This window comes from Rhipicephalus microplus, chromosome 6 (assembly GCF_043290135.1).
Source record: "Rhipicephalus microplus isolate Deutch F79 chromosome 6, USDA_Rmic, whole genome shotgun sequence".
NCBI classification, from domain to species: Eukaryota; Metazoa; Arthropoda; class Arachnida; order Ixodida; family Ixodidae; genus Rhipicephalus; species Rhipicephalus microplus.
The window spans coordinates 64,202,493-64,219,107 of NC_134705.1; positions in this window are offsets into that span (position 1 = coordinate 64,202,493).

Genomic DNA, 16,615 nt, shown 5'->3' on the forward strand with positions numbered 1-16,615 from the left:
GAAAAGTACGGACTTTTTACTAGTTGGTTAGATGAATTTCAAGGGATCATGACGCTTGTCGATATGGACAAGGAACGCAAGCGTTAACGTTGCATGTCTTGTTCGTGTAGTCGCTATGACCCAATTCCCGTGTATATTAAACTAGGAAAATCAATATCACCCTATTTCTGTAGCCTTGTATTTTGTATGAATCGGAAAATGTTTGCCTCACAACTGTGCACTTACTTGCATTGTGTTAATTTCTTCTATTATCCAATTTTGAGACGGGGTGGCAGCCGAATTGCAAACCACATGCAGGATATCATGCGTGTGAATCAATGAACGAATGAATCAATGAATTAACCGAAACAGAGTTTGAGTTGAGTGCGTGTGTCAATCATAAGCGAACCGAGTATCCGAATGCGTGGCTAAGTGATTGAGCAAAAAGACACAAAACAAACATAGTGGTGTAAAACAATATGCATGTTGAAGGTAGACAATGATCGATTGCCTCTTTTTTTAGCCCACTTGGCTCATTCAAATAATTGTGCCGTGGCAGTACATTAATTATGTTGCTCAGTAGTCGCGAGTTTGATTATGGCTGCAGAAGTCGCAGTTAAATGCACGCGAAGTGTTGAAGGCCCGTGCACTTGTCGGTGTCAGAGCGCATTAAAGAGGACCAGGTTTCCGAACTTTCTAGAGCCCAACTCTATACGCCTGTCCGTGTGCAGTGCAGCCTCAGCCGATTCTGTCCCTCACCTACATAGCATTCTAATAGTTTGGGCGGGCACGATAACCATTATTTTGCTCCTGCCTGATTCAGCATTGCAGAAACAGTTTTTGACAACCATGAAGCGTTTTTCCGCTTCGCCCTATGCCCCTGTCACACGTGGCAACTTAAGTGTACTTTGAACGAGTGTACTCACTCTCACGAAGTGTCATTTCGGCGGTTCGCTGCTTGCCGAGAAAGCGAAGTGTACTTTGCAAATGATGGCAGTGGCGATTGACGGATTTGTAGAACAACGCATATTTGTTAATTTCGCGTCTGTGTCTCAGCCTCGGACCACGTTGTCTTCGTGGAAGTAGCACCTGTGGCACATGCCAACTCACCTACACACGTGCAAGTGTACCAGGAATTAAACAACGCGACGGACGCAGCCATTGCTGTGCGTGTGTGGCGCATCCCCCTAGCGGACGTGGCCGCAAACAGCCCGACGGTGAAAGTAGCGAGGTTATTGTTGTATTTTATGACTTGTTTTTTTACATAACAGTATCCATCATAACAAAAAAAATGGTTTGAACATAATATGAGCGCCGCTTCGGTAAACAGCGTTTTTCTGTACAAGACACTGGTACCGAGGCTACACACTTCATCGCAGCCGTCGCAGTGAAGTAAGGTCGGGGACCGCACTTGCCGGAGAGTGTACTTTGCAGCGAGTGACACAAAACTTTCTCGTGTGACAGCGCGCAAATGACACTCACGGCTAAGTGTACTCGCTCAAAGTGCACTTGAGTTGCTACGTGTGACAGCGGTGTCAGACGCGATAACGAGGTTGGCCAGAGATAGCACGGGTGGCGATTATACGGACGCGCGTGATGGGGCTGGAACAAAATAAAAAGAATCGGCCGCTTCTAAAAAGCCTTCCTTTTTTTAACCTTTGTTTCTCTTCTTCCAATTGAACCTACGACACACACAGGCCACTATAGGCGGGTTGACATGGCGAGCACAACAGAGAGAGGGAGAAAGCTATTATATACTACTTGTGATACCTCGCCTCCTTATCGTAAATGTCTGAGTGAGAGAGGGATGGGAATAGAGGGGGTCACTGTAAGTAAACTGAGCCCACCGCCCATTTGCCTCTTATGGAGGACTCTCCGCATACATCCACCTGCCTGCTCAAATTATTAACAATATGTGGTGTTTCACGTCCCAGAACCACATTATGATTAGGAGCGACGCCTCAGTGAATGGTTTCAGAAATTTTCACTATCAGGTGTTCTTCAACGTGCACTTACATTGCGCGGTACGTGAGCCTCTACCGCAGAAATAATTATAGCGTACTGGGCACTTAGCAACTGTACTTGAATAAGGCATTCGATACATTAAAATGGCAAATATAATTTTCTTCTAAGCGGCATGGTTTAGGCGAGCACCTAGAACTGAAGCAGGTTAACAATTCAGAAGGCGATGCGTACGAGGCTTGATTACGCTATCGCGATTGGCTCTTAAAGGCGATCGCTTAAGCATCCTTCACTTTTTGCCTACTTAGCTACACTCACACACAAACGCACATACAGGCTGCTTTCACATCAAGAGGTCACAACCTTGAACCGAAAAATAATAAGATTCCGCTTACACCTTGAGGTCTTATACTGTACCGCTAAGCAAGCGCAGTTTACCTCCCTCTTTGTGGCAATACGCAAGTTTCGTATTTATTCTGGCTCCTCCTTCGCGCATGAAATAGACTCTAAAGATAAAAGCATATTAGCAGAAATGATTCACTCAACAAAAACCAACCACAGTAACAGCCATACAAGCAACCCCAGCGGACTAACAACGACAATATCAGGAGAAAATGCAAGCTCACACAATCCACAAACAGCCACGAACAATCAAGGAACGGTGGCATCGGAAGAGCCCCGGGCACGTATAGATAAAGTGGCTGCTCGGCAGGTAGAAAGCACTTGTAAGAGTATCTTTCGAATCCCGGTCATGGTGGCTCGGCGAGCTATAGCCGGGTCTTTCATGTGGGCACATGAATCTTATCTTGCCATCTGCAATGGCCCGGTAGGAGTCAATGAGCCAGCCTACGAAACTCCCGCCATAGAGGCTGAGACCATTCGTGTAATTAACATTTATCAACGTCAACGCCGTGATTATATCTCCTTATGCACGTCTGGAGCTCCTCCGGGTCCAAAATGGGTTCTATCATAAGCTGCGGGTACCTTATTTCGAACGTGTACCTGCCTTCCGCCTTAAGATATGTCCTCACTTTGAGCGTGAAGAAGACGCTGATGGCATTCTTGAGCGTGGTGGCGATCGGCTGGCGAAACACGCCTGGAACATCGGCGTTCATAGATGAAGGCCAGGTGAGACCAAGCTGCTTGATGACGTCGCCGATGTAGATGTCTTTGTCGACGTCTCCGCCGCTTCGTACTCGCGTGCAGGACCACAGGGCCAGACCCGCATTATCTGCTGCGTTCGTGAAGTTACGTAACCGTTCGGCCGCTTGTAAGAGAACGAAGTGAAGTCTCTTGTTCAGAAACGCGAACTGGTGCCGCTTGCCAGGATAGTGGTCGTACCAGCAGCCGCCTACGGGACCATACATATCCGAGCACAAGTCCATGCTGTTATCCATGCTGGCCTCTAGCTCGCACGCGCTGTCGAAGAACTTGATCGGGTGCTTGCAGTACGCAAAGCTCCTGTCGATGACGACACCAATGGCGAAGAATAACGCACCGTAACCCGCGACAGCTGCGGTTGTTTTCAAGCCATACGCTCTCAATCGCCAGATGGACTGAATTTGAGATGGTCGGCGATCAAGCTGTGACATAGTTCCTTGTCTGCTGCTGGTCTCGTGGCCCAATATGGTACGGCGACTGTCAGCGTAGGGCTGATCAGCTACTCCGAGAAGCTCCCGCTTATCTTCGTATTCCGTGCGACCGTCAACCTCGTTCGCTAATAGGGAGTAAAACAACGTCCTCGGGTGCAGTGAATGGGACGGTTTTGATCGATGCGCCATTTTTAATGGCGGGAAGGCGCTACCGGCTCTCTCACCGATGCTTTTTCTCGGAATACTGTAGCCTACCGGTTGATTAAAGGTGGCCATACCGGGCTGGTCGTTTGCCATCGTTGTCGAAGCCCCCAGCGTGAATGTTGTTTCCAGCATTGGAAGATGCGACCGACGGGACTTCGATAGCTGGAACCGTGCTGGGGACCTCAGAGATGGGGACGTGGTGGATGGGCTGTCCAGCCATCGGTTCTCCTCGAGCAACGGAGCCGTAGTAGACGTGCTGTAGGGGCTCTCTCGTGGGGTGGGTACCTGGTAACGTCTTGTTACCATGGAGGTAGGCACGAACTCCGAAGCACGTCGACCGCGGACAGGTGGTTGTTGCGATGCACTTCCCGAAAAACTGAGCGGAGATCGTCCTGAAAGCGGCAGTGACCGGCGCCATGAGGTAAAGGTGAAGCCTTTTGGGGATGAGTTTCCAATGTCATCCATCGGATCTTCTGGAAAGAACAGACGTTAAAGAAGCTCAACACAGCTTGACCGACTGAATCGAGATTTCTTTTTCTTCTGTAGAACGCCACACGCGTACACCCACTTCGTTTGATTTGATTTCTCTCAAATATGGCGCATACCCACTGCGCAGGGTCGGCCAAAAAAGTGTGTAATGTTTCCATGAGCATTGCGACAATACTTATGGGTGAATTTAAATAAAGTACAAATTAAGAAAGAAAAATACCACCAGCATCTTTCCACGGATGGAACTCGAGTAAATGTGTCGCAGAGTTTTGGGTGTATCACGTGAGTTTCGCGTAATTGGGTATGCTTTGGGAATGCTTAATGTTAGTTTGTCTTTATTGTTCTTATTTATTGAATGAAGGAGAAGCGTTGCCTTCATCGAGTGGTGGAACGCTGAATTTTAGTTGTGCCTCACTGCTGTTTGAAGGTACTGTTGCTTCCATCGCAACTAGTAGAGTCAATCAAAGCGTCAAGTCAAGCGAAAGCCAAGTACAGACGCCCTTGACTTAATTCCGAATATGCGCTCCGCCGCCTATGCACTGTTATGCCTGCGAGTCCGCAGCGAACGTCCATGCCGCGGAAAAATGAAATCTGTGTCAAGGCCAGCACGCGAGCCCGCCTCACGCGATGAACAACTCAACGGCGTCATCACGCGACGGCGCCTTTCTGGCGCGCACGTGCAGTGAGTCACCTCAGCAAGCGAGCCCGTCGAGCAAGCAACCGGCGCCTTCCTGTCTGGCGGGTCTGACGCAATGCCTGGCGAAGTCACTCGTCCTTGGGTGCAGCCACCTGCAGCGCAGCCTCTCCAGATTCGATGAGAAAGAATGACGCGGCCCAGCGGCGACTCCAGTGGAGGAGTCTCACCTCACGACAAGCGGCGCTTCTGGTTGGACATTTGGTTTCTCAAAGAATCCACCCGGTGCATATAAAAGAAGCCCTGCGGCGCGTCGCGAGCAGCAGTCCTATGTGAGAGCAGACATGGGTGTCGCAGTCGAGCTGTGTGTTAACAGACCTGTTGGAGAGCAGACATATGTGTCAGAGAAGAGAGCTATGTGATAGAGAGTTGAGCTGTGTGTCAGAGAAGAGAGCTATGTGATAGAGAGTTGAGCTATGTGTTAGCAGACCCATTTGAGTGCAGACCTATGTGTTAGAGAGGAAAGCTCGGCTCTTCGGGTCTCTAAGCTGTCGGCCTCAGTGCCGAATTTGTAACGCCTCTGTATATATGCTGTACATACACCTTGTTTAATTCCCCGTCGTCTCGTCCGCCCGTCTATCACCTCTGCGCGGAAGCAGCCGCGAGCTGAAAAACCTACGCTACCAAACGGCTGGTGACCTTTCCGGCGGAGTTCGAAGCAGTGGCGCCTTCGGGATCGTGTTGGCGTCGCCATCTTTCGAAACAGTGGTTGCAGCGGTGAGATTCGTAGCGCCCTTCGTAACGTCTTCGGAGGCGCGCTTCGCAACAGTGGTTGGCAGCTGCAGGATCGGCCGGCGTCAGCGACATCGATGCGGTGAGTGCCTGATGTTTTCCCCTCAGTTCACCAGAATACTCTAGCTCAGGTTGTAATAGTTTAGAGAAGGGCTGTGTGAAGCATTGAAGTGAGTTTTGATCGTTTCAAGCAAAGTCGAAGTGCTTTGAAACCAAAGTTAATGCGGAGGGTGTAAACACGGGAGTGTGAAAATTTGCTTGCGCGTCTTGCTAGTTGACTTATAGTGGGTACGGCAAATAAATTATTAACAGGGGCAAACAGCAAGAGGCTAGTGTGAACGATGGAGAACCTTAAAGTGAAGGAACTCATCGAAATTTGTGAGGAACTCGGCATTACTTCGGGTGGTGCGAAACGAAAGCAAGCGATCCTTGAGATCATGAAGGATGAGGGAGTGTCGGCTGAGGAAGTCGATGAGGCCTGGGTGGATATCAAAGCACGCCTCGAGGAGGCTGAAAGGCGAGAAGCTCGCGAACGTGAAGAAGCTGGAAGGCGAGAAGCTCGCGAACGTGCAGAAGCTGAAAGGCGAGAAGTTCGTGAAGAAGCTGAAAGGCGAGAATGCCGCGAGGAAGCCGAGAGACAGGAGCGCCTCGAGTTGAAACGAATAGAATTGGCAATACTATAGTGTTCGCAGGCCCCTAGCGTAGCTTCTCCAACAGTTCAGGTCAGCGGTTATAGAATTCGGGACCAACTGCCATCGTTCGTAGTAGGCGAGGACATGGCGAATTATCTCGTCAAGTTTAACACGTCTGTGAGCGAATTGCTTTGGAGCGGTCTCTTTGGGCGCAGAACCTGTTAGCTCTTCTTCCCGGCGAAATGTCCGACGCGATAACTTGCTTGTCGAAGGAAGCGTTTGAGAGCTATGGCGAGGTTAAGGAAGTGCTCTTGAGACGTTATAAGTTGTCACCCGAGGCTTTCAGGCAAAGGTTCCGGTATGCTAAAAAGGGGAATGAGTCACACGTTTACTTCGCGTTTCGTCTTAAAGCCGATTTAATTGAATGGCTCAAGGGCGAAGGTGTTTATGACGACCGCGATAAAGTGGTGGAATGCGTTGCATTGGAGCAATTCCACCGCTGCATCGAGGAGGATGTCAAACTTTGGCTGCAGGACAAACTTGGTGAAGTACAGCTAAACAAGGCAGCAGAGTTAGCTGAGGAGTATTATACTCGCCGAAAGTTGCATAGCAGGGCAGTGCGCGTTGAAAAGGATGAAAGGAAAGAGGGCTTTCCAAAGAAACCTGATCAACGGAAACCCGCTCCGCACCGTAATTTCAAGAAGGACCCGTCTCTTACGAAGGACACTGTAGGGGAAGGGCAAACGGAAGCGGAAAAATCGAGTGAGGTTCCTAAACAACGCACTGATACCACACGGGCGTTTGAATCACGGAAGCCGCTAATCTGCTACAACTGCAAAAAGGAAGGGCACATCGCGATAAACTGTAAGCAAAAGTTTGCTTTTGCAACAATCCGAGAATCGGAAAAGAACATGCGGTTGTTGGAGCTGTATATCCAAGAAATTAGTGTGAATGTGCAAACGTGTCGAGCACTTCGTGACTGAGCGGCAACCATAGACGTAGTCCATCCTTAATTGGTGTCTCCGGATGACTTTACAGGAGAATGCGCGTGGATCAGGCAAGTCGCTGAGGAGCAGAGTGCTTGCTTACCAATCGCCACGGTTGTCATTGAAGGCCCGTTCGGTAAGCTTCGCACCGGAGCGGCTGTGTCTGCCGCGCTTCCCGATCGTTTTCCTTATCTTTTCTCTAACAACTCAGAGCAGCTTCTCAAAGAACAGGGTAAATCGTTCTTCCCCAACTTAGCGTACATGGCCCTCACGCGATCGCAAGCGCGGAAGCTTTCCCAGGAGCTTGATCTTGTTCAATGCGGTGAACTCTCAAGTGACCTTGTCGGCGGGTCGACGGAACCTCATAGAGGAAATTTTCCGTGTGTCATTTGAGCCGTCACTCGAGCGGCCCGTCGCCAAAGCGACCGGCGCGGTTTCTGTAGCAAGGGGGGAGACGACATGGCGCCATTGAGTCAGAGCGAGAGGGCTGCAACGCTCTCGCCTGTAGCAGAAAGTTGGAGCGAGCTGTCGAGGGTTGATCGAGAGACGCTCATTCGAGAGCAGCGTGAGGACCTCTCGATTGAAGCGCTAGTGGAAAGCCACATGAAAGCTGCACAAGTGTTGTCGAAGGAGTACGACCACAAATCGGTGAAGAAGCATGCTTCTGAAGTAGGAAGTCAGGTAATGCTGCTGCAGCCGTCCAAAAGGAACAAGCTTGAGGTTCATTAGGAAGGACCCGCCAAAGTAATATCGAAGCTTTCGGATACGAATTATGAAGTGAAATTAGGAAGGTGGCTGAACAAAATTTACCTCTGTAACTTGATGAAACCATACGTTCAACGTCAAGCGGTCGTAAATCTGCTGTTGAATGCTTCAGAGGAAGAGAGAGCAGACATTTTTAGTTCTATTGAGGTAATCTTGGAGCAGTTGAACCTAGTGCTTAGGTCAAGTGAAGTCCAGAAAGAGGACCTGAAAGGGATTGTTTCCGAGTTTGGATACGTGTTTTCGGACCGTCCCGGAAACACGACGGTGATCGAACACGATATCGAGCTAACTTGTGAGGAGCCAATCCCTAGAAAGCCGTATCGTTGTTCCCCTCTGCAACGTCGCAAGTATGAGCCGCTCTTGGTACCGCATAGGTATCGTCGCCTAAAAGTGGCCGGTTACTGAGGTGGAGCATGAAACTCCAACAGCACAGCTTTGACATTCGCTACAAAAAAAAAAGGGAAAGCTAAACGCTAATGCAGACGCATTGAGCCGTGCGTTTAGTTAGTACCTTCTCCACCTTTCGGTTTCTCGCTGGCGATTCGGGGCAAAATTTTGTCTTCATCACGGCCTTAGCTGAGCGCTCTCGTCCAGAATGAGCTCAAAGAGCGAACTTTATATTCTATTGTAATTCGTTAGGTCATTGTACGTGTAAAAAATTGAGTTGCCATTTTAAGAGTCTTGTGTCCCACACGTGCCTCTTGATGTAGAGGGACACGTAGCTAGGTTTATGTTGTACTATACTTTGTCTGGTGTTCTGTCGGGTGACCGAGGGCGCTTGCTTGTGTCGTGTGTTGTCTGTTGTCGAACCGTTCTTGACAAGTTGCAGAACCATCGACAAGTGCTGAAACCAAAGATCGTCAGAAGAGACGAGCGAAGCTGGTCATCAAGTTGTGGTGACAAGCCAGTGGAGCTGGGATCCGCCCTCAAGAATGGGATGTGTTCCCAGAACGGAGTCTGGAGCTGCATTCTCCCCATGGCCCTGGAGGCAAACCTGGAGGGACCTGGCGAACGAGCGCGCCTGACATCCGAGCCACGTGGAAGCAGCTCGTCTTTCCGGCGCGTTGTCTGGCCGCGGGGATGCTGTTATGCCTGCGAGTCTGCAGCGAATGTCCATGCCGCGGAAAAAGGAAATCTGTGTGAAGGCCAACACGCGAGCCCACCTGACGCGATCAACAACTCAACCCGCCTGACGCGATCAACAACTCAACGGCGTCATCACGCGGCGGTGCCGTTCTGCCGCGCACGCACAATGAGTCACCTCAGCCAGCCAGCCCGTCGAACCAATCGGTGCCTTCCTGTCTGGCGAGTCTGACGCAATGCGTGGCGACGTCACTCGTCCTTGGGTGCAGCCACGTGCAGCGCAGCGGCTCCAGATTCGATGAGAATGATGCGGCCCAGCGGCGACCCCATTGGAGGATTCTGACCTCACGACCAGCGGCGCTTCTGATTGGACATTTGGTTACTCAAACAATCCACCCGGTGCATATAAAAAAAGCCCTGCGGTGCGTCGCGAGCAGTAGACCAATGTGTTAGAGAGGAGAGCTCGGCTCTTCGGGTCTCTATGCTGTCGACCCCAGTGCCGAATTCGTAACGCCTCTGTATATATGCTGTACATAAACCTTGTTTAATTCACCGTCGTCTCGTCCGCTCGTCTATCAGCTCTGCGCGGAAGCAGTCGCGAGCTGAGAAACCTACGCTACCAAACGGCTGGTGACCTTTCCGGCGGAGTTCAAAGCAGTGGCGCCTTCGGGACAGTGTTGGCGTCGCCGTCTTTCGAAACAGTGGTTGCAGCGGTGAGATTCGTAGCGCCCTTCGTAACGTCTTCGGAGGCGCGCGTCGCAACAGCACACACCGCTCTCTTTAGAGGGGAAGAAGTACGGGGAGAGGTCCGCACCCCCGCTGGGCACGCTCTGCTTGCTGAACGTCCCGTGGTGTTTTATCCTTTAATAGGAAGTTTAAGCAAGTTATGGAAACACCTTACGGAAAGGTGGCAACACAAAACCTGCTGACGAGTGCGCATGTGCGACCATTGTACGCGCATACGGAAAGGAACCGTGTCGTATTTCCGTTACGTGTTTCCGTAGGTTGCTAAAACTCTCTAATGGCTCCTAGAACGACAGATTTTGCAGGTGTCTTCTTGGGTCGACACGAGATGCGAGCATGCGGCAGTGGGGGTGTGGACGGCGCCAATGGTGAAGCGCGACATCTTGTGACTGAAAATTAGTCCACATCTAAAATCAGTAAGAAAGAGAGAACAGAAGAAAAAAACACAGCATATCTACGGAGTGAATGAAGATGAGTGAAGCGAAGCGTTCATCCGTTCATCCGACCTTGCGTCCATCCGTCCGTACATGCGTCCGATAACGTTCGCGAATGCAGACGGTGCGCGGGAAACACCGACGAGATGCGAGCCAAGGAGTCCAAGCGCAAGCGTCTTCAACACGGCTGCCGTTCTGCTTTTGTTCATGCCCCACCAACGATCCGCCACGTATGGCGACTATCCAGGAGACTGAAAGAAGCACTCGTTTTCGGCGTACCCATGCACAGCCCACGCAGCAGCCAATCGGAGAGATGCGGTACAGCACCATCTGGAGTATTCTCACTCAACTGCAGTTTGTATGTACTTCTATGAGACAGCGTTGTCTATTATACTGTTCGGGAGATACTGCCTTCTTTTCTTTCTCGTCTTTTGTTATCTCGGTTACGCGTGACGCATGACAAGGTTACACTAAGAGGACATTCGCCATAAAAGTGAGATTCAGCTATTTTGAGCTGACTAGACAGCTTTGTTTACTTCACATAACCATTCAGAAGCTATGTGTTAAAACGCTTGTATTGATTTGTTTTTTTACTGAATATTCGCTTATTAGTGTTCAAAATCTGGAAAACTGGTGTTCAAGCAGTGATCATTTTTTTTGTGTTTTCTCATCTCTCCTGGTTCCACTTGCTCTGTGCAAACACGTCGATGGTGTACTATATATAGTACTCTACTATGGAAGAGCATAAAGCCTTCCCGTAGGGCTCACACCTGTTGCGTGCAAAAAATTGTTCACCGTTGTGTAGTGTTGAGAGAAATTTATTCTCCCGAACAGTGAACCTCAAGTAAAGTCCAACAGAACATCGTGATCGAACACAACATCCACAGACACACCGAGAATTGTGACAAAAAGTTGTGTTTACATATTTACACGAAACACAACATACACAGACACACCAAAAATTGTTACAAGCAGATGTGTTTACGTAGTACATTACATGGTAAATTAGGAACACAAAAGAAACGTAAAGATCTCTATGTTAGGTATTTACATAGTATTTATAAATAATTTGTGCGAGTACTAAACAAACAATGACCTACCAAAACCGGGCAGGCCTGAACACAAGCTTTACACGTCTCCCGCAGACGAAGACAAAACGGCAGGACCAATGTCGAAGGAATTCCTCGTCACCGAGAAACAAGAGTTCTTCCGACAAAACAGATAGTAGTTTTTGTACAGTCGCTCCAAAATCGGGAAGAGAGCGCGATGGTGACGACCTCCTGCAACAGTCTCACAGCGATTACACCAAAGATGGTTGGCACCAGCAACAGTGAGAAGGCAGGCGGAGCGGCCTCGAGAACAACGCCCAGAAGAAACAAACCAATTTACTGCGAGGCCGCGAAATCCAGCATGAACAGCCCTCCAGAAATCACGAGCAATGACGCATTGTCTCAAAACATGCTTATTTGTTCACCCCCTAGGGAGCCGTTCGGCCATGTTGCTGACTGGACGATTCTCGACCTTTCGAGGGGATCAAGAAGAACACTCGGAATCATGATGCGCTTAAAAGCCGGGAACCGTAAACCTTATATGTCAAATTGTTTTGACCATTTTGCCCCTTCTGAGGAGTGCAAGTTATCGAGAGATCTCGTGTCAAACCTACTCATGACGACTGCACTCTCATCAACAAAAATCGTTCCCACATGAAACCAAAGTCGACTGTACTTATCATAGTTATTTCCCCTGACGCTGGGTGGCCACACTTGTTCATGTAGCATTTGTGTCTCGGCTTTGGTTTTGTTAATGCCACACATTATTCTATAGCCATTAAAGTTTTTTTTGGCGCAATGAGTGTCGCAAAGGAGCCGCATTGAATTGAACGAGTGGTAGCGTATTTATACAGAAATACAAAGATCTACAAATTCAGCAAAAAATGCCTTTGGTAAATTTTTAGCATTTCTTTTTTTCAGGGAAATGATAGCGTTAGAAAATGCTTGTTTGCACAAAAGCGTGTAAAGGTGGGACAGTAATGCACGTTCAGATGTGGCAATTACCTGCAAAACTAAAAAGAAAAAAAACATGCATGAAAGAAGAAGGCACATTCGAGCATACACCATCACCGGACACACAACCAATTTATCGTCATGTCGACGCATACTTAATCACATTATTTTACAGATCTTTTGTCTACTGATAATAGAGGACTGCTGCTATAGTAATCAACACCATTGTTGCTAGTGATATTTTCAGCTTCATCGCTTGTGTCTCCCCATTCGCTGCAGTGCTATTACTTCCCAAGTACATTTTAATGGATGAATCAATATGCCTAATTAAATATTCTAACGTTCATATATTAACTATGCACCGTAAAGAACGTCCTTATATCTGGTCTAAATGATGTATTTTTATGGTCATATCTGTATGCACTTGATTTTTCTGCCTCTCCCTCTTAATGGTTCAGGTCTATTGCCTGCATCCGATTATCATCATCATGCACCCAGACAGGTTCTGGATTTTATTGGTAGCGTCTATAGTGTCGCAACGGCACGAGTTAACATTGAGCGACCCGCTTTCCGAAGAAAACATGTGTCGTTTCGGCGCAGGGACTTTCTAAAGCGGCGTTCTTGCTCGACCAGAACACACTCACTTACAATGAGAAAGTGTCGCCATCTCCCGAATATTACATACATTATTCACCGCGCTACAGTTATCGAGCTCAGATTGATAAGATTTGCGGTTTTCTGTGCTACAGCGCGTTTCGAGTACCATATCTGCAGCGTGTTTCTTGTTCATAGACACACAAAAAACTATCCTCTACTCGAACGGCAATACAAGTAAAAGGCGACTCTCTGTACCTCTGAGCAAGGCTTTTTATGGTATGAAACTTATTGCCTCAGAGAGTGTTGAACCTGAGAGGTTTTCAGGCAGCGCAATTCATTTTCTCTACTATACCAGTATTTCTATAAACAATAACTATCCGAGTGATCACAGTTCAAATTTTTTTGCAAGTCAAGCACTGTGGGGCTTCTCATACGTATAAAAAAAAAAACCAAACCTACGCACATTTAGTGTGAGAGCTCAAAGGCTTTGCATTGTGCAGCGCAGTGTTTGTGAAATCACATAGATGGCGCAGCTGGTCCTTGCGAGCTGATTCTGACTCTTATTTCCCATAAAGTTTATTTCCTCGACCTCCAGCTGCTTAATACACGTCGGTAAAGGCCGCATGCCTTCATTAACACCCTCACCTCTGAAAAGTGAGGCGTATTAAAGTTTTATATGCAGTTTATAGTTGTTTTTTTTTTTCATATCTTTGTGGGGCTCCCACTTCACGAATAACTTTACCATTGGTTAGGGCTCTATTGCCCATGAGAGACAGCTTTCGGAAAATGGAGCGTGCTAACGATTTGTATGTTATCAGTTCGCTTTCATCTGGCATCTGGGCTAATTTGCTGTGCTATTATGTCTGGGGCTCATGCAGCGAAACGAGAATAACCACATGAAGAGAAAATTTTAGACATGGGGTGCAATCAAAACGATAATATCAGAAGTAAACGGGCAAACTTACCGCTCTCATGTGCCTTGGAGATGCTGTCATGACCACTGTAATATCCAAAACAACATCTATTCGCAAATTGGCAAAATCGCACCCAGTGTGAAAGTACTTGGATGCAACTTGTCGCGTTTATTACATCGGGCCTGGGGCCCTGTGCGGTTCCCTTGTACACAATTAAAGCCCCCCCCCCTCCCCCCCGTCAAGCAGATCTGTACTGGCTATGCATGATCCTTGGATGGGAATTCTGGCCGTGGCGGCCGCATTAGGAAAGGGCGCGAAATGCTACAGGCCTTTGTTTTTTTAGGTGCCCGTCGGAGAACCCCGGGTGGTCGCCATTTTCGTTGGGCACTACCAAGCCGCATTGGGCGATACTCCGACAGCGCTAGTAATCGTGTCCTTGTTTGCACGCGTAAAACGCTGAAAATAAAACATATGCAACAAATAATAATCTTCAGTGACAACAGCGCTTTTTTTTTTCATCGTTGTGACATCGTGACTTGCCTATTCACTTTTAGTACCTGTTTGCCACGTGTCATATTTTAATAAAATATTTTTTCATTGCATTCGGTAATTAATATATGCTGTTTTATTTTCCCGAATGTTTAAAGCGTCGTTATCACAGAAATGTTATTAACCACGTTGAACTTTGTGTGTAAACCCCCCTGCAGTAATTCCACTATGGAATTGCAGGAACTCTGTAAATAAAATAAATACTAAATAAATTGTATACATCAGTAAGCTAGGGATGACAGTAAGCACACAAGCCACTATTTTCTACTAAACTTCCCTTTACGCGCTTTGCACGCAGGACTGCATCTTTTTGGATAAAAATACGAGTAAGCAATGATGCCCACATGACATATGCACATATCATGTACGATGTAATATGAATCTATACGCCTTATCTGAATTTGTAGTGCTTGTTCGGTCAATTTTAATTTGCGCAATGAGATCAGGGACGACTTTCTGCTCTCCCATAGTAGAGTATCAAGTATTCTAAATCATAAAACACTTTTTCTAAACACACGTTTCACTGTCACATTGTCGTCGTTAAAATTCCTTCCTAAATGCGCTCTGCGATTTGCCCCGAAAGCGACCAAGCTTTTCTTCAGCGATAAAGAGCGAATCGAGCAACGCATTCGATTAAACGCCATATATCATCCAGGTTAATTTTGTTTCCAGATACTTTCTTCTCTTTGATTTATCTGCCGTGAACGAGTATTAAGCGAAAAAGGCTGGCCTGGCGCATCTCCTACCTTCTTAAGTCTTACGAAAATAAGGTTGTGTTCTGTCTCTCTTTATCTCAGCCACGCAGAACCTCACGTCTTTTGAATGCATAGCGGCCTCATCAAGTGGGAGGCCCAAGAAATGGCTTTCAGCTAGCCCTTCCATAGTAGGGTATCGAGTACTCTAAATCATTAACCACTTTTTCTAAACACATAGAAGACGGTGAACAGGGAAGCGTTCATATATATTAGGCCAACTGAATGTTCAAGCAGGGAACTTGGTGAATATACAGTTGAATTATTACAAACAGCCCATATTGCCATCCTTTCTTGACGACCAGACGCTCCAACTATACAGTTAATTAACAAAAACAGGGGGAGGTGAAGGGTAATGCTTTTGCATAGCTACGTCTTCTGTTGCTTTCTTAATTTTTCTTTTCCTAGCTTAAAATTATTGTGAAGTTGAAGAGACGATCGGTCTGCCAGAGTCGGTGGTGCGCAGCAAGTTGACGAAGAATAAAGAAACGTTCCCAAAGGTCACAAGCTCGATCAGGGCTGCGGCAATCTCTTTTAGTTGGAGGTTAAAGGCTCGCGGTTAATGCAGTGTGTGATGCTAATGAACGGCAAGCAACATTGAGTGCCCAATATTCACGGAGCCCTTCACTTCTTTGAGCCTCGTAATGACATCGTATAAGAACGGCTCAAATTACATAATAAGCAAACCAACCACGTGAAAGAAATCTATTGACTGCTTCTCAAACATAGCACGTCTAAATTACACAATGTTGTGGACACTTCATTAACACATTACAGGACGGACAGTGTCAATGAAAAAAACATCATATGCTTGAGCCAAGGAAGTTATACGGGGAAGATAATTGTCCTGTTTTAGGTGCAGTCTGGTGAGGGTGCTATTGAAGGGAATAAAGTAAAGTACACGAAAACGCAACTGCTCGCCTGCAGGGACCAAGCGTGCGACCTTCGCGTCAGGCTCCCGATGCTCTTACCAACAGAGCTACAGTGGTGGTTGCACACTCGTCATCAAAAAAAAAAAAGTTGAAGATTATCTTTTGTTTAGCTCCTGAGCTTTCATTTATAATGTGCAATTGCCGTCTCTTCTCCTTTTATTCCATCTTATTTGTTTTATACTGTTTTGTAGCATTGATAAGCGGGGATTGTGTAAACATTTCCATGGCACGTGTTATTATTGGCTTGCAATGAATATATCTATTTTACTTAACTTGTATTGATTTCCTCAATGCTGCATTTTGACCTTATATTGCTACCCGTATTTCCATATCTTTGGTGTTTTTTTCCACTCCTGATCGATGTATGGGTATGGGAGGGGGGGCTTTGTCAGGCAGTCGTATCTGCCATTAGCCCCTTGAACCTGGAAAATGACAGTCTTAGTAAAGCCCAAATTCAATTCGATTCAATTATTCTTTATTTATGAGCACAAAGACAGTGACAGTGTTAGTCACCACCACTCTTAGTCACGACGGCGAGTGTGAAACACTCTTTGTTTTGGCCAGATGATGCC